This window comes from Hemicordylus capensis, chromosome 1 (assembly GCF_027244095.1).
Source record: "Hemicordylus capensis ecotype Gifberg chromosome 1, rHemCap1.1.pri, whole genome shotgun sequence".
NCBI lineage: Eukaryota > Metazoa > Chordata > Lepidosauria > Squamata > Cordylidae > Hemicordylus > Hemicordylus capensis.
This window is the reverse complement of record NC_069657.1, coordinates 208,497,499-208,515,505: the sequence shown is the minus strand read 5'-3', so window position 1 is coordinate 208,515,505 and position 18,007 is coordinate 208,497,499. Positions and strand designations below refer to the sequence as shown.

The window sequence follows — 18,007 nt, the reverse complement described above, 5'->3', positions numbered from 1 at the left end:
TCATTCTATCCAACAGTTCAAATACAAGCCTCCTTGATTCCTGAAAAGGAGAGAGATCCAGAAAACCCAACCATCCTTAGCTTCAACTTAATGCCTCAGTTACACCTGGTTCTTAGCATTTTCTGCTCTGTGTTCAGCTGAGCAGAAGCCATATTGTTGCAGCATAGACATTGCCTCAGCAGCTGTCTTGATTGTTCCTCTCTGTGTTTAATTTTTTCACAGACGGTTCTGCCCAAGTGTCAAGACAGATTGGCAAACTCTAGTGTTGTCTGATGAAATGTGTCACTTGTTAATTTTCCAGCTTCATATGTTACTTTCCATTGTCAGGTAGAGCAGCAGGGTGGAGTAATGCTAAAGGATGTGGGGAAAAATCTGCTTGTACTTAAGAAGAATGCTAATTGGACTTTAGGGGCCAAGTCTGAGAAGCACCAGAGTTTCCCACAGCCACACCTTAAGCATGTGAAGCTTATCCGAATTCATCCCAGTATTCTGTCTGCTTCTTAAGAGACTAAAACTGGCATTCTTTGTTGAATGTCCTGGAGTGACTGGACATTTGTGTGAGTGCATTCATGCAGCTCTGGCCATTTTACTTCTTTTATTCTACAGATTATACAGAGGTTTTTCTAAACTGTACCACTTTATGCTGTGGGGTGAAGATGTTTGAATTCATAATGATAGGGAGGGGAAAAATAATTGTACATAGAAAAAGTGCATATTGGGGCATTTGATCCAAGCTAGACCTCAGTGTTGTTTTTGTAGTAGGGGAACATTCAACTATGCAACCCTTCACGTGCAGCTTAAAAGTATTCAGTCCAGGGAAACAGTATACCACTTGATCATGCTAGTTGTATAAACAAGCCCAAGACGGAAAGAGAATGAAAACAAGTGTACCCTTTCTGTCACAAACCATCAGGACCATAGGGAAGTAGGATTAAAGCCTACGTCTCTGTGGACCCAGTCCATACTGGGAAACCCTGCACTTCTTCCTTACAGGGAAAAAAAGCAAATTATGCCAGGGCTAATGACATATTGAAGATCATGGATTTCCTAGAGAGCTGAGATGTAACTACTATTTTTGATGAACTAGGCTTCTGATGGTTGGTTGGTTGGTTGTGCCGTTGAGTTGGTGTCAATGCCTGGTGACCATAGAGCCATGTGGTTTTCTTGGTAGAATACAGGAGTGGTTTACCACTGCCTTCTCCCATGCAGTATGAGAGGATTGATGCCTTTCAGCACCTTCCTATATCACTGCTGCCCGATATAGGAGTTTCCCATGTTCTGGGAAACGCACCAGCGGGGATTCAGACCAACAGCCTCCTGCTCTCTAGGCAGGTTGCTTCCCCACTGTGCCATTAGGTGTCTCAGTATTAATATCTATTCAGGTATTTACTAAATTATTTATATCTCATCTTTCCATCCTAAAAAGAGACCTGCAAAGTAGCATGCAACCCTCACAAATATATCGATTAAAACAATAAAAACAAAAACAACAGCATTAATAAACCAGAAAATGCCAACAATTATAAAAAAAGCATCCTATAGAAATGTGCTTGTAAATACACATTTTTATCTGACATCTAAAAGTGCACAGATGAGGAAGTCAACCACATCTCTGAACCAAGGGAGTTCCATGGTCTCGTGATCAGTGTTGCCTCTAAGCTATGTGCACGTGCAGGCATAATATGGTCTCTCCGAGCTGCGGCATTTTGAACCAGCCGAAATTCCTGAACTACATACAAAGGCAGACCCACGCAGAGTGCATTGCAGTAGTCAAGCCTAGATGTTACCAGAGAGGGCACCACAGTTCTGAGTTCACCATCTTCAAGGCATGGACGCAGCTGTCATATCAACTAAAGTTGATAGAAAGCGCTCCTGGCCATAGCCTCAACCTGATAAACCAGAGTGAGGTCTAGGTCCAAAAGCACTCCCAAGCTACGTACCTGTTCATTTGCGGGGAGCGCAGTCCCATCCAGAACAGGAAGATTTATCTCATCGCTTGAAGTATGACTCCTTACCATGAGTACCTCCATCTTGCTTGAATTCAGCTTCAATTTATTTCCCCTCATCCAATCTGTTACTGCCTATAGGCAGGCATTTGGGGGATTATGACATTTCCTGATGATAATGTTATGGAGAAATAGATTTGAGTGTCATCTGGGACACCAGGATGATTCCTGGTGTGCCCTGTGATTGATTCTCTCCCCACAGTGCTCTGCAAAGGTCCCAGTAGGGGCTCTTGATAGGTTCCCTGCAGGGAGGTTGGGCGCAAGGAAAGGAGACTGTTGGTAGATGCTTCTTTTGCCTGACCCCCCTTTCTGAACCTGCAAGCACTCCCCCAGCGCTCTGCAAAGGTCCCAGTAGGGGGAGAGAAGGAGCCACCAGCATCTTCCTACTTGCCCCCACCCCTCATTAATGCCTGCATGGGTCCAGTTTGGCTTTGAAAGTGGTGCCGCTGGCCACAGGCGAAGGAGCCACCTGTCTCCTCCTCACAGTGCACCTTTTAAATCCGTACTCCAGAGATGGACTGGGGTGTGGGCTCTCCATCTGCCCCCTTAAAGGCTTTGAAGGGGATGTTGACTGATAGAGCCACCCACAGCTTCCTCTGTCACCTAAGCCAGAAACTAGTGATGCCACCATAACCGTGGAGTCATAACAGAAAGATACTCCACCATAACTGCAAGTTATTGTATCCACCAAAAAGTTGTTAAAAGTATCACAGTGGGAGAATGAGGAATCCAGATCTAAGTTCAGAGAGGAGGGAACCGGAGGAAATCCCCTCAGAAACTCTGAACAACTCAGCTGGATGTGAACTTGTAGAGGCAATACATGCAGAATAGAATTGCTTCTTTGCTGCATGTATTGCCACAGAATAAACCTTCGAATGGGCTTTGTGCCGTGTCTTATCAGACTGAAGTTGGGTTTTCCTCCACTTATGCTCTAGTCTTCTCCCTTGCCACTTCAGCTCCCATAGCAGGTAAGTATACCATGGAGTTATGAAGCAGAATGGAAAAGGCAATTAGGGGCTATAGTGTCTTCTGTTCTGGTAAGCTCCCTATTCCAGGTCTTCACCAAGGCATCAACAGAATCACCGGCAGAACCAACTCTCAAACCCTCCAAGACTGCTTGAATCCTATAGGATCCAATAACCTCCTTGGGCAGACCATCCTAATAGGTCCTGCACCCCAGGTTATGGCCACAAAACCAACCTTAACCTGATGGTGGACTGTCCATGACAATGGAGATACAATGGAGTCTCCATGCACAGAACACCACCCTGATCTGAGCAAAAGACCCAGGCGAAAGTATTACCAGCAGTGTGTGTTGGCCCTGTGACCAATTGGAATAGGGCCATAGTTGTCATGGTTGTCATGCTATAGTTGTCATGTAATAAAACATGAAAATTGACTTGACCATTCCATCACCACACAGGCATATGAGGTGCACCAGACAAGCCAGCCCCTAAGTGAATACTGAAGACACCCAACACCATATAGCTTGACATCTAAGAAACTACAATAGATAACATTGTAGAATTCAAGGGAAATGGTTGTGGTATGCAAGGACAAGGCACTGGAGTGGAATCCGGAATATTAACTGTTTAATGAAATAGATATTATGTACAGAGAGGCAAGTGCAGACTGCTTTTCTGTGCTCTTGCTGCTGGCTCTTGGTTAGTCCCGCCTCTACCCCAGGACTGGAATACAAGTAACTAAAGCCCCATTCAAAAGCTGGCCTGGATCAAGGAATGGGTTAACCCAAAACACCACAAGCATCATCTGTCTAATCCTATTAGCGATCACAAAAAATTTAGCTGCATAATATGTAACATCAGAAATCTGGTCTTAGAGCAAGTAACAAGTACAGAAATAATCAGAACAGCCTGGGAAATTACTTACATGTGGAGCAATAAAAGAGATTCAAAAACCATTTCAAAATTCACAATGTAATAAAACATTGACTTGACCATTCCATTGCCACATGGGCATAAACATGCAGAGTAGGGAAACCTTTTTAAACCTATCCTCCAAAACTGCAGACGGAAATGCATCAAGGCATTTGTTCTGTACTTGGGAACCGTAAGCAGACTAAGGTATCTTGCTATCTTGCTGGTGTAACATTAGATAAGTTTGTTAGAAACACAGCTTAGCTCTTCTTGCTGTGCAACATCTAAGCTAATAAGCTAAGGAGGATCAGACCTGATTATCACTTGGATGGGAGACCATCTGAGCATACCAGGTGCTGTTGTCTTGTAGATTTTTGCACTGGCCTGGGGTTTGGACATGATGATCTGGGTGTGATCCAACAAAACAAGACATCTAAAGAATGGGGCTGAAGCAGTGTTTGTAACTGTAAGAATCATAATCTTATAACCCAAACAAAAAATACATTCAAATAATGAGGCGCTTCACACAAAGTGAAGAGTCTCAAGGTGGTGTGCGGGGAGAGCGGGCTTAGTCTGCTCTCCCCTCACACAAGCTGAGCGCTTGCCTTGGGTGGCCAGATCGGCCACCCACAAAACTATCTGCTCCATTATGGAACCGGTTGGGGTTGCAGGTATTTGGGACCGCCTGGCCCCCAGAAGTCCCATGATGCCCCATGCACAATTCTGGGGAAACCCCCAAGGCCGGGAGGCTTGTAGGAGCCTCCTGGTCGGGGGTCTCCTCGTGACCCACCACAGTGCAAAGTCACATTGCAGTGTCTCACGACCAGGAAAACCACGTTAACAGAGCGCATGCTCCTTTAGCTTGGTTTAAGGGAAGGGGGAATTAGGTGGGCTAGCCACCATAGAACCACCGGACTCCCGGTGGTACTGACGATCACTAGAAACCAGGCTAGTTTCCCTTAGCCCAGTGTCTAGTGGTCATCAAAATAGCTTCAATGAGTTGCAGCTAATTGGGTCTTACGCAGAGCTTGTCACTGACCAGACCAGTGACCTGGATTAGGTCAATGGTTGATGACCAATCAGTACAGCTGCAGTTCTTGAAAACACTGATTTCTTAGATGTCATCACTGCACAGAGACTATTTCTCATACTTGTTTGTTCTGCATACACTCCAGTTGAAGCATGTCTTTCTGCTATAGTTCTGCCTTCACTGCTTTGTCCGTCACTGGGTTGTGTGGATTGGACCAAGTGTTCACCAGTGCTTGTGAGGGCTTTAAGCTCTTTTGATGTTCCACATTTCTCCTGTGCTTCACAGTCACTATAAGCAGTTTTACATCATGAATCCCATCATGGGATACCAAGAAGTTGCGGGCACATGTTGAACAGAAAGCATAGGTCTTCCCTTTCCTAGATGGCTTTATGAATCCCCTGAAGACTATGATTAATTGAATGTGGTTTCACAGTGTATTTGCTTTGATTTTTCCTTAAGCATATACTGGTGTTTGGAGGGTCAAACATAAATTTAAAGAATGGTTTTCCAAGCAATGAAGATAAAGTTCCGTAATAAAATATCTCCCCTATTGCAGGGATATGGGTAAAGTCAGTGTTCTCTCAAATGAAATCTGACCGTTATGTAGGGTTTATAATATAAACTAGATAAATAACTCAGAAAAGCAAGTTCTGGGCTCTGAAACCAGACCCTATTCTATAGGGATTATATTGGAAATATGAACTGGAGAAATTGCTCTGAAATCAGGCCCTATTTTGTAGGAATCATCACATAAACTGAATAAATAGTTCTGAAAAGCAAAGTCTGTGCTCTCTCAAATGAAATCTGACCCTTTTCTATAGGGATTATAATATAAACTGGATAAATAGATCTGAAAAGCAAAGTCGCCACTCTCTCAAAAGAAATCAAATGGGGGGAGTATATAAACTGAAGAAATGTTCTGAAAAGCAGTCAGCCAGCTCTCTCAGTCAGACCCTTCTCTCTCTGCAAATTTGCATGCTCTGAACACAGTGCCTCGTGGCCAGATGTTTTTATATATATACCTACTCCCCCACTCTTAGAGCTTTGAGGGAGGATACTGACTCAAAGGGCGACCCATTCTAGGAGAGCCTCCTCCTTCCTCCTCCAGCCTCCTTTCAGACCATGGATCTTGTCGCAACTCTTGTGAGAGTCCAAAGTCATCTCTCATGAAACTTCCAACAAGATCCACAGCTGCCCATATCCCAAAGCCTGCAGCAGCAGCTGGGAAGCGGGATGGGTGGGGGAAGGGGGAGCTTTGGAAAATCAGGATTCTGAGATGTCTATTCATGAACTGCGAAATGTGGTGCGAATTTGTGGCTGCCCTGGATAAATCTGAGACAGTTGGTAGGTATGGTCTCAGTGTGTGCAAGTGTAACATTGGTTTAGAGATACCATGAATTAAAATGTCTGTAGACAATATGACCATCTTTCATCAACCACCTATGTTCATCACATGGCTTAGTAGGTACTGAAATAATGCAGCAACAGACTTCTGCAGAGCATCTGCAGTCCATAAATGTGTCATGTAATAATATAGCAGACTTTATTTTGAGCACTGACCAGAGAATTTTTTTTAAAAAAAATACACCATACATATGAATAATACATCTATATATATAATTCTCCTGGGTGTGCCCAGGAAAAATGCGTCCCGGCAGCCCAGCTGATTGGCTGGGCTGCGGGGCGCCTAATTGGCTGGCGCACCCAGGAGAACGGCGGTGGCGGCCATGGCTGAGGAGCCAGGCGGGCCCGACCGTGGAGGTGAGGCGGAGGCTGGCAGCTGGCGGCCGCACTTGGGCCCCGCAGGCGGTGGCTGGCGGCCGCACTCTGCCTTGCTGGCGGTGGCGGCTGGCGGCCGCACTTGGACCCCGCTGGCGGCAGCCGCCGCACTCGGCCCCGCCGGAGACGGGGTGGGCGGGTGGAGAGAGAGAGAGATGGACGGCCCCAAAGAGTCGGCTTGGGAAGGAGAGGCCTGGCTGGAGGGCCTCTCAGCTCGGGCTAGGCGAGATGCTTAGCACTGACGGAAACAGCCGAAGGGAGGGCCGGACAGATACGAGGTTCCCCGAAGATCTCCCGGACATTCCCGAGTGCTGGCACGCGCCACGGACTCTTGGATGTCAGTTTGTACATTCAGCCCGAGATGTACCATTGGAGATTGCAGGGGTTTCCACTCCCTCCCCCAGAATATTCCACTGTAGGCTGTAGGGGCTTCGTTTGAATGGCCACGCCTATGGAGGGGGCGGGCAACCCTGAATATAGATAGAAAACTAGCATAGCAAGAAGAAGTGCTCACAAAACTGCTGTTTCTTTGTTATTCCAGTTTCTTCTGAGCACTCGGCCTGGCGTGGGGGGTGGGGAAGGAGACTGGGACAGAAGGTGGGGGGTGGGGAAGGAAACTGGGGCAGAAGGTGGGGGGTGGGGAAGGAGACTGGGACAGGTGGGGGCAGCGGAGGAGACTGGGGCAGAAGGTGGGGGCAGCGGAGGAGACTGGGGCAGAAGGTGGGGGTGGGGAAGGAGACTGGGGCAGAAGGTGGGGGCAGCGGAGGAGACTGGGGCAGAAGGTGGGGGCGGCGGAGGAGACTGGGGCAGAAGGTGGGGGTGGGGAAGGAAACTGGGCAGATGGTGGGGCAGCGGAGAAGACTGGGACAGAAGGTGGGGGGTGGGGAAGGAAACTGGGGCAGAAGGTGGGGGCAGCGGAAGAGACTGGGGCACAAGGTGGGGGTGGGGAAGGAGACTGGGGCAGAAGGTGGGGGTTGGGAAGGAGACTGGGGCAGAAGGTGGGGGGTGGGGAAGGAGACTGGGGTAGAAGGTGGGGGATGGGGAAGGAGATTGGGGCAGAAGGTGGGGGATGGGGAAGGAGATTGGGGCAGAAGGTGGGGGGTGGGGAAGGAAACTGGGCAAATGGCGGGGCGGCGGAGGAGACTGGGGCAGAAGGTGGGGGTGGGGAAGGAGACTGGGGCAGAAGGTGGGGGCAGCGGAGGAGACTGGGGCAGAAGGTGGGGGCGGCGGAGGAGACTGGGGCAGAAGGTGGGGGTGGGGAAGGAAACTGGGCAGATGGTGGGGCAGCGGAGGAGACTGGGACAGAAAGTGGGGGGTGGGGAAGGAAACTGGGGCAGAAGGTGGGGGCAGCGGAAGAGACTGGGGCAGAAGGTGGGGGTGGGGAAGGAGACTGGGACAGAAGGTGGGGGTTGGGAAGGAGACTGGGGCAGAAGGTGGGGGGTGGGGAAGGAGACTGGGGTAGAAGGTGGGGGATGGGGAAGGAGATTGGGGCAGAAGGTGGGGGATGGGGAAGGAGATTGGGGCAGAAGGTGGGGGGTGGGGAAGGAAACTGGGCAGATGGCGGGGCGGCGGAGGAGACTGGGGCAGAAGTTGGGGGGTGGGGAAGGAGACTGGGGCAGAAGGTGGGGGTGGGGAAGGAGACTGGGACAGAAGGTTGAGAACTAACTGGGCCTTAAGAGTGGGGGGGGGGAACTAACTGAGGCAGAAGGTTGGGGGGAGAACAAACTGGGCCTGAAGGTGGGGAGAGTGTACTGCCGCACAGATGCTCTGTGCGGGGTCAGCTAGTAGTACATAATATATGAAGCAAATGAATACATAAAATAAGTATACAAATATAAAATCCCAGGGGGAGATCGTTTTTACTTAGCTATTCATTTAGATGCCATATCCTTGCAGATTCCAGAAGCTATAAGATAATAATAATAATAATAATAATAATAATAATAATAATAATAATAATAATAATAATGATGATGATGATGAATAATGCGGAATAAGAAATTTTATTGTCGTCTGAAAGAAGATATTGGATATAAAATTCATCAGATTGACCCAAGAAGTCATACAATAAAGTAACATGTGGGCTGTTGTTTCAATAATTCATGATTTCGCAAGGACAAACATGCTCATCAAACAGCTGTTAAATCTACCTACAATAACTGCAATATGCAGAGCATTAAAGCTTGCCTGGGTAAATGCCCTGTGTTATTTTGCTGTCATAAGGAGATTAAGATACCTAGCTGGTCTCGTGTTCCTAATACTACTCCCTTTGAAATAAGGGTTCTATCACTCTACATTCGAAATCCTTTGACAAAGCACCAATTTGGCTCGATCAAAGCCCATTGCTTTTGATACCTGTGGTGAAAAAACATAGGCACACAACCTTCCTAAGTGCATATTCCCATTTAGAGCTGAAATTTTCTGCCAGCATCAACGATGCCAGCCCCAAAAGGTAGAAATTTACCTTAAGCCCAGAATTTAAATATACAGAGATATATTTTAGACTCTACCCTAAGTAACCCAGCCTCCACTCAGAGGAATGTGTTAGGGACACCATAAGCTACTTGGATTAACTTCCTGAAAAACTTGGACTGCAACACTTCCAATGCAAAGGCAAGTTGAGCACTGTATAGAAGTTGGGCCAAGGCTTTAGATTAAAACAGTCTAATTGCTGAGGGAATAAAATGGATGCCTCTAGAATGGAAAAAGGCCAGAATAGCTGCTGTTTATTTACTACGTTTATGCACTGCCTTTCTGACGATGTACTGATTGTGGTTTAGAGTTCAAAATGACATACTGTCAGACAGACATGATACAATGGAAAAAGAGGGACAAGGAAAAGAGCGCAATTAACTACAGAGGAGAACCCAAGTGGGTTGTGTCAATGATCTCATTCCATCAAGCTAAGATCTTCTTCCAAAAAGGACTTTTTTACTCTCCAGTGTGTGATTTTCTTTCACAATCATCCTCTTTGTCTTAATCCATCTCATGACAGTGGAGTGCACCATGTTTGTCTATGATGAATGTTGGAATTCTGGTCATCCTATGTTTTGGGAATGTAGATTTGGGTGGGGAGGTAAATCTAAGCAGACTGCAAAGGATTAGACTTTGTTTAAATGATTCATTTGGAATATTGAAATTATTCATTCTGCGTATTTGCTGTTCACAACTAAGCACTGTCAAGGACAGGACAGTTCAGTTCATCTATAACTGATGAGTGAGGCTAAATGATTATAACAAATCTGGATGGAAATATTTCATTGGACAAATATGAAAGTGTGTGTATTTCACATACATGTATTTTTATCTCACTTAATATAAAATACGTATATTTCAACCCAGTTAAATCTCTTGAAAATTACTCTTGCTATTAAAAAGAGCAAGATTTAGTCAATATAATTTTTCATAAGCTTAGTTCTTAACAAGCTTTAAAGCTTGCAATAGCTTGAACTTGAGTTTATCAGTTATAGATAACAAACCATGGCACAAACTTTTTGTTGTTCACTAGTTTCTCTGCTTATTGAACAAATGATGGAAATCCTAATTCTTCCATTCTCTCTTAAATAAAATATATTAATATTCAATAAAATTAAATATATTAATAACTAAAGACTCAACCATGAACTTTTGCACTGATAACAGCTCATATGATTTGGCATTAGCCTTAGAGTGGATGCAGATGTTATTTGGGGGGGCTTACCTACACAAATAACTGCTCAGGTGAGCAGTGTAATCTCAGAGAAACCACTCACAAAAGACTATAGTGCTTGCTCCTGTGAAGGAAGTATCTACTTGTTGAGTTTGCCCTGCCCACAGAAGCAGTTGTCATGATCTTCTGTGAGCAGCTTTTCTGCTGCTATAATGAGAAGTTATTTGCACAGGTAAGCCCCAGTCAATGACATCTGTGCTTGCTCTTAATGCTAATCCAAGAGTACTTATAGTACAGTGGCAGTGGCTGATACTGTTCCTTCCAAGATGTAGCTGTGCTACAGAAGAGATAGTATGCTCCTCAAGATGGAGCAGGGATGGTGTGTGGAAGCCCATACAAGCTTGCACGATTTGTCTTTTAACATTATTGGTAAAGAGATTCCAGACAGAAGTAGAAGACTGGAAAGAGTGAGAGAAGTGTGCCCTGAAACAACCTCTGGTTCTGTTCTGGTTTACGCATCCATGTTAATCACTTCCTGACTGCAGAATCAAGTGATGATTTGCATGTGTGAATGAGCCATCACTGATCAAACACCACCAACAGAACTTCTGTAAGGCTTTATGTTTTTTATAGCTGCTTTTCAAATACACACAAAAAACCCTTATGTAGATTTAAAATTGCGCTGTTGAGTTGGTGTTGACTCCTGGCAACCACAAAGCCATGTGGTTTTCTTTGGTAGAATACAGGAGGTGTTTACCATTGCCTCCTCCCATGCAGTATGAGATGATACCTTTCAGTATCTTCTTGTATCACTGCTGCCCAATATAGGTGTTTCCCATAGTCTGGGAAACATACCAGCAGGGATTCGAACCAGCAACTTCTTGCTCCCTAGGCAAGTTACTTTCCCACTGTGCCATTAGGTGGCTATATAGATTTAACTAAAGGTTTATTCAGCAACAGGTCCATTTTCTTCTACTTTCCCTCCCTTTTCCTTTCTTTTAACGCCCCCCCCCCCCACAGGATCCCCACTGGGACAAATTTTCTGGTCAGCTGGCAGCTATTGAGCTGTGTGGTGGCTGTTGCTCCAGACTGCTAGATATCTAGACTCTGACTTGATAATTATGTTATGCATTAACTGTTGCATAATGGCTGGGGATTGTGGGAGTTGCAGTTTAATAATAACTGGATGCCGTTTTCCCACCCCTGACTTTGAGGACGAGGTCATAGCTACGAATACAATGAAAATTTATATACCGCTTTTCAACAAAAGTTTCCAAAGTACTGTAGTTTACGCAGATATATACAATAAATAAATAAATAAAATGGCTCCCTGTTCCCAAAGGGCTCACAATCTGAAAAAGAAATATAATAAGATAGACACCAGCAACAATCACTGGAGGGATGCTGTGCTGGGGACAGACAGGGCCAGTTGCTCTCCCCCTGCTAAATAAAGAGAATCAAATGGTGCCTCTTTGCTCTGTTAGCAGGGTGTCAGCTCAGTGGTAGAGCATCTGCTTTTTTCACTCTTCTGCTTTTCAGAAGGTCCCAGATTCAATCCTCTTCAGATAGGGCTGGGAAAGGCTCCCATCTGAAACCTTGTGGTACTTCTGCCAGTCAGTGTAGACCAGGGCTGCACAACATTGGCCCTCCTGCTGATATTGGACCTCAACTCCCATTATTCCTGACTATTGGCCACTGTGGCCTCTTGTACTATGGCTGTCCACCCAATTGTATAGTGCTGTGTTTTTATCACCATCTCTTTCCCTCAGAATATTAATGTTTGGTGCCGCTAATATAGTCCAGTATGCTTTGGACAGGTTTATTTTGAAAGCCTCCCCCCCTCCACCGCCCAACAACTTGCATGTTTGCACAGAAAACAATTAAATGGGGTTTTAAAACACGATTAATATAAAGCAGTCCTTTGGTGTTTTGTTTTGTTTTTCATTGGGGGTGTGGCTATGGGGCAGGACTGCTGGGGTGGGTGTGGCAATGTGGGTTGGCATGGTGAGCGCCTGCACTTCTGAATTTGTGACTACACCACCGATGTCATGTCTAAATCACTCATTTGCTTAAAGTCTGGTAAAAGACTAGGATTTTTTCCCCTCCTCGTGCAGTGCAGGTTTTTTTGTGTGGTGTGGTGGCTCAGTCTAAACCATGTTAGTGATTTATGAGGACACAGCATTAATCTCATTATGTGCAGGCCCTCATTGTATCTGAGAACAATTAAGACAAACCAAACAGCATAGTGATACTCAATCACTTATTCTTGCTTAAGTTTATTTGAGAGCAGGGCTGTTAATCATGCTAAACGGACTTAATAGTATTTGATTCAGCCTAAGCTGTTTTGGCTCCTTAGTCACACTCAAGTACTCTCTGACTTTATTATTGTTTTTATTCATGACACAGGACACCATTTTGAAACTAGTGCTGAAGTCCTTGCCCCTGTGGACTCCTAGCACCAAAATAGTAATATAAGGCTTTTAAAAAGCTATGTATGTATGTATTTATTTATTTATATTTATTACATTTTATATCCCGCTCTTCCTCTAAGGAGCTCAGAGCGGTGTACTACATACTTAAGTTTTCTCCTCACAACAACCCTGTGAAGTAGGTTGAGAGAGAAGTGACTGGCCCAGAGTCACCCAGCAAGTCTCATGGCTGAATGGGGATTTGAACTTGGGTCTCCCCGGTCCTAGTCCAGCACTCTTAACTACTACACCACACTGGCTCTTGGGTTCTGTGAATTCAGAAATCCCCATACATTACTGCTTAACACATTTAATTTCTTTCTCTAAAAGAATAACACCTAATTTCTTCTAAGTTCAAGGGCATTGCAAATGTTCATAATGCAGAACATTTGTGTACCCTTTCTTTGATCCTGATTTTGAGTACTCTTTGATTCTTTATAAAGGTCACAATTTATAAAGTTTATACTCCTACAATTTATACTTGAAGTTCTCAAGAAAATAAATTGGAGAAAGCACAGCTCAAACAGGGGTATGTATATTCAGTAATTCACAACCCTTGGTTTAAGATGAGATGTAAGATGCTTTAAATTTTCACTCAGGCCGGAAAGCCCATTCTGTGCCCAGGGTGAGAAGGAGTGCAGCCACACAAAGAGAGTCTGAGACATTGGTGGGGTGCTGCTTTCTGAACTGCTCAGCTGGCAATGCCCCCACTGAATACCCAGCCAAATCCCAGCAGCTTTGCTACTAGAAATGCTGCAGCCTTGTGGCTTCTCCCAGTGTTGGATGAGGCAAAGGCCCCACCCCCAGCACAAGGCTGGGGTGTGATGATGGTGTATTAATATAACATTTTTCAGTCTTGGGCCTTTAGCATAATATAGGAGTATGATCACAGTTAATGCAAGCAATAAGTACCATGGTATTCTTGATTTTTCTTTTATCCTGGATGAAGTACTGGGTGCAGGGGCTTCTAGTGTAGAAGTCTGAGACTCTGCTTTCCCATTTTTGGACTTCAAGAAACTGGTAGGTATATAAAAACAAAAACCAGAACCCTGTTTTGTAGCTCAATCCACTGGGCAGTCTTTTCTGCACCATATTCTTCTGGTGCTACCATTCATTTCAGCTTTGTTTGCACAGAAGAATTTCCTTGTAGTTTGTGCCATTTGCTATGAATGCTAGCCCAAAGAACGTGGAGAATATTTTTCCAGTTAAAAGAGGATCTTATTTAGAAGAAGTGAAAGGTCTTAAAATGTTTCGTTAATGGCAAGGTGTCTTGATAAGGAAAAGAAGTTTTTTTCAAAATGGATCTTTTCTGTGTCCCAGATGATTTTGCCTGGCAATACCACTGTGTTGCCATTAGGAAGGGGGAATATTTTGGAAATGCAGCTCTGTACTGTTTAAAGTTTGTCAAGCATGATGGTGCGTTTCTTTTTTAACAAGTCTTTGTTTTGAATAGGGTGTAAAAAAAGTGCTTGGCATCAGGTTGCTCAGGAAAGACAGTTATTTTAAATGTCTATTGAGAACATGTTTTTCAAACAGGAAAAAATACAGCGCTGATGCTGAGTTTGATAATAGCTCTCTGCAAAGCTTTGCAGAACTTAAATGGGTTTGCCATCATTTTTAGACAGAACACAATGTCCTAAATCAATTCTCAATTAACCACAAAGCAGAAGCTGAGGAGCGATTTCTGTGGCATTTTGAGCTCACTTTAAAATAAATTTTAGCTCATTTTCCACCTGTGTGGATTAATATTACCAGAGGATGCCTTGTAAAAGTGAAGAGGGCAAAATAGTGTTTAGGCAAAGAAGAGTTTTCCCCCAACAAAAAGAAGAGTTGATGCCACTCAGTGAGAACGAGCATGACTAAAAGGATCCTGGCACTTGCAACAATATCCTTTGGTAGAGACGGAGACCTTCTATAGAGATCTTTGCCAAACCACCATTGTGTCCATGAACTCGTGCGATAAGGCATTGTTTAATCAAACTATGAGATCCCCTTCTAAACATCAGTGTTCCTGCTCACTTAAAAAACTTCTTTGGGAATATTTTCGTGTTCCATGTAGGTGCTTCTCCACTATCTTACCTCCAATACCACTCCTACAGTGTTTCACCCATTGTCCAATCCCTTTTCCTACCCGCATTTTAACCCCCCCCCCCAGTATTTTTATGCTCTTCTTCTCTGCACCATTTCATTTTTCACATCTGGTAACTAGGCCTGTAGCCACCTAGAGAGACTCATGACCCCACTCCACACACTCAATAATCTTTGAAGTGTGCTGCTCACACTTTGGGCAACCTTGAACTATGGCTGCTTGCAGACATGTGATAAATGCATTTGCACCCTTCCCATGAGTTGGGAGTGGACCCACAGTTTGAGAAATATTACTCATGGCCACATGGACATCACAGCACACCATTGTAGGTGTGCTGTGTGCTGTTGTCTTGGGTTGCTGCTTTGCTATGTTTTTAACAGAAAGTTAATATATTGCCCATTTCATGCATGCCCACTATATAGAGGATTCTCATGTATCATGTGAGTGGAAGTACAAGGCATATATATTCTGTTAAAATTATGCTAGAGTACTATAATCTAGTAGCGCTATTAGTACTAAGTACCTCTGGAAGTATTTGCTCTTGGCTGCGAGATTAAGAAATATGGCAAAACTATTAACATGCCCACCAAATGATGGGATTCTTTTTTAACCCTTCAGTGTAGCTCAGTTTTCCTGTGTGAGCTCATTATTTCAAACATGCAAACCAGGTTGATGCAGAGGGAAATTATTGGTGTGATGGATGTTATGTCACAATGGCATGACATGTCCCCTTAGCTAAGCAGGGTTTGCCCTGGTTGCATATGAAAGGGAGACTAGAAGTGTGAGCACTGTAAGATATTCCCCTTAGGGGATGGAGCCACTCTGGGAAGTGCATCTAGGTTCCAAGTTCGCTCCCTGGCATCTCCAAGATAGGGCTGATAGAGATTCCTGCCTGCAACCTTGGAGAAGCCACTGCCAGTCTGTGTAGATCAGGGTTTCTTAACCTTGGGCCCCCAGATGTTGTTGGACTACAATTCCCATCATCCCAACATGGCCTTTGTGGCTGAGGATGATGGGAGTTGTAGTCCAACATCATCTGCAGGCCCAAGGTTAAGAAACCCTGGTGTAGACAATACTGAGCTAGATGGACCTATGCTCTGACTCAGTGTATGGCAGCTTCATATATTCCTATGAGTGAGCCTTTCTTTATGGGTGTTTTAGTGGGTGGGGCATTTGGATCTGTGTCTCTTGTGACTCCCAAACTTACTTTTCTCTTTGCCTCTCTGTTCTGACAGTAATCTGTCTGCTCCAATGAAGCTGCTTAGGAGGAGGAGGTTGACACTGTTGGCACACAAACGCTTGACTTGTAGATATATGTATATCTTGAAGTTGATAAATTAAAATCTATTTGGGACTGTGCTATGTGATCTTTTCCCTCATTGTATCGGCTTACTTGCTGCTTTGTGCATTGCTGCATTAGGAGTTGTTCTTTGCCCTACCTAAAATAAATATGACTCCTGCTGTATTGAAAGGTATTTCGATTCTAAAATGCAAATATTTTTTGGCTTACTATCTGATTTTTTCAAACTTCCTCAAAACATCAGAGCTTCTCTCAGCAGAGGTTGTTCTGTGAATCGTGTCAGCTTGTGATGCTTCATTTGAGTTCAAGAAAACATATGCCATGTAAATGTGATCCCATATTCCCTCCAGCAAAGCAAAAGTCAACCTCATTTACAGACACTATTATGAAATTATTGTGGATGCATTTGATGATGGTATCTTTGTTTTCCCTGAACACCTTAAGATCCAAGGAACGTGAACACAATGGCATGGTATCTGTCATGGAGGCACTCAGTAGTGAGAGTCTAACAGTGTAGGCACACTTTTATTTTCCGTAAACAGTGTACTTTTTCTTTTGCCATCTCTGTGTATGTGTGCAGCAGAGGCTGTTCATGGACAGTCGTATGAGCATTTGTTGTTTTGTTTGGGAGCTAGGGCAGGAAAGAGTGGAGTTAATTGTACTTGGTCTTATTTATTCATTTGGAAATACAGCTGCATCTGAAATGTGCCTGAGGGTTAAATTGTGGAATAGATACAGTTTCAGATGACATTTTAAGACAAGGAACTAGGGTAATAGAGGATCACTTGTTAGAATCTATTCATAGTTAGATTACCTATACAAGCCAAGAAGGCAGAACCCATATAAGAAAATCTACCCAAAAAAAGGCTATGCAAATAGAAGCTGTCTTACATTAGTATTGGTATTTTCAAAATTCAATTCATGATGGGCTGTAAGAGCAAATTCCTTTACCATACATAATTCAGTGTGCCAAACGTTTCAAGAGAGCACCCTTTTCTTACAAAGGAAGTGTCTCCCTTGAAGTACTCTGCACATGCAGTGAAAAGAAGTTCTTTTTTTAGAAGTCTTCATAATGAATTGAATTTTGGATGTGCAGAAAAATTAGTAGGTTTTTTTAAAAATTGCATTTACTTGTGTTCCTCTTTGACTGTTTCATATTTTCTAGTTTTGCAAATATTTAAAGGTCTGAGTCATTTAAACAAAATAAATCATAGAACCAACTATGTATCAGCCATGCTGTGGTTAATGGAACAGATACATGAGAGAAGTTGTGGGAAAGAATGTGGGCAGGGAGAGATCTTGAGATGTCCTCTAATGTTGCCTAATTTAATTTCAGGGCATCCTGTTCTTAGCATTGCTTTCCTTTTGTACTCAGATTATCTATCATAAAGCTTTTTACAGACCACCAATATAGCCCTATTATGTACCAGAGCTAGGAAAGAGGCAGAGCTGCACTGGTGTCCCTTTGGATTAGCAAACGTGCTATATCCCACTCCACACCCCAACCCTGTATCTGTTTGTTTTTTTAAAAAAAACTTTCATGGTAAGTTACTGGCATTCCATTAGGATGGCAATTACTCTTGGGAGGAAAGGAAGGAAAACGAGTGGAAGCAGAAACATCTGTTCGTGCTGGCAGGATGGCTATGCAGAACACAGGGAAGAAGAAATGCAAACATGTGTTCAAGCAGCCCTAGTAATGTTTTGGTAGTGTACACACTCTTCCCCCATTGTTGACCTCTTCTATCTGCTGCAGATGTCCCTGCGCTCCATGCGAGAAACTTTGCAAGTCTTTGAGAGAGAGGTGACTTG

At 44.1% G+C, this 18,007-nt stretch overlaps 1 protein-coding gene across 4 annotated transcripts in view; it reads left to right on the top strand.

Moving 5' to 3' along the window:
• The window catches only part of CALCRL (calcitonin receptor like receptor), a 126,550-nt gene that overhangs the window by 42,831 nt on the left and 65,712 nt on the right, over positions 1 to 18,007 (top strand). The window contains exons 1-2 of one of the 4 annotated variants that reach the window (XM_053272333.1): positions 12,378 to 12,420; positions 13,759 to 13,829. The exons of 2 other annotated variants lie outside the window; for them this stretch is intronic. The gene's annotated coding sequence lies outside the window, so the exon portion shown is untranslated. Of the gene's footprint in view, positions 1 to 12,377; positions 12,421 to 13,248; positions 13,339 to 13,758; positions 13,830 to 18,007 lie in introns of those variants that run through there. One more of the 4 variants, XM_053272324.1, reaches the window with a different exon arrangement.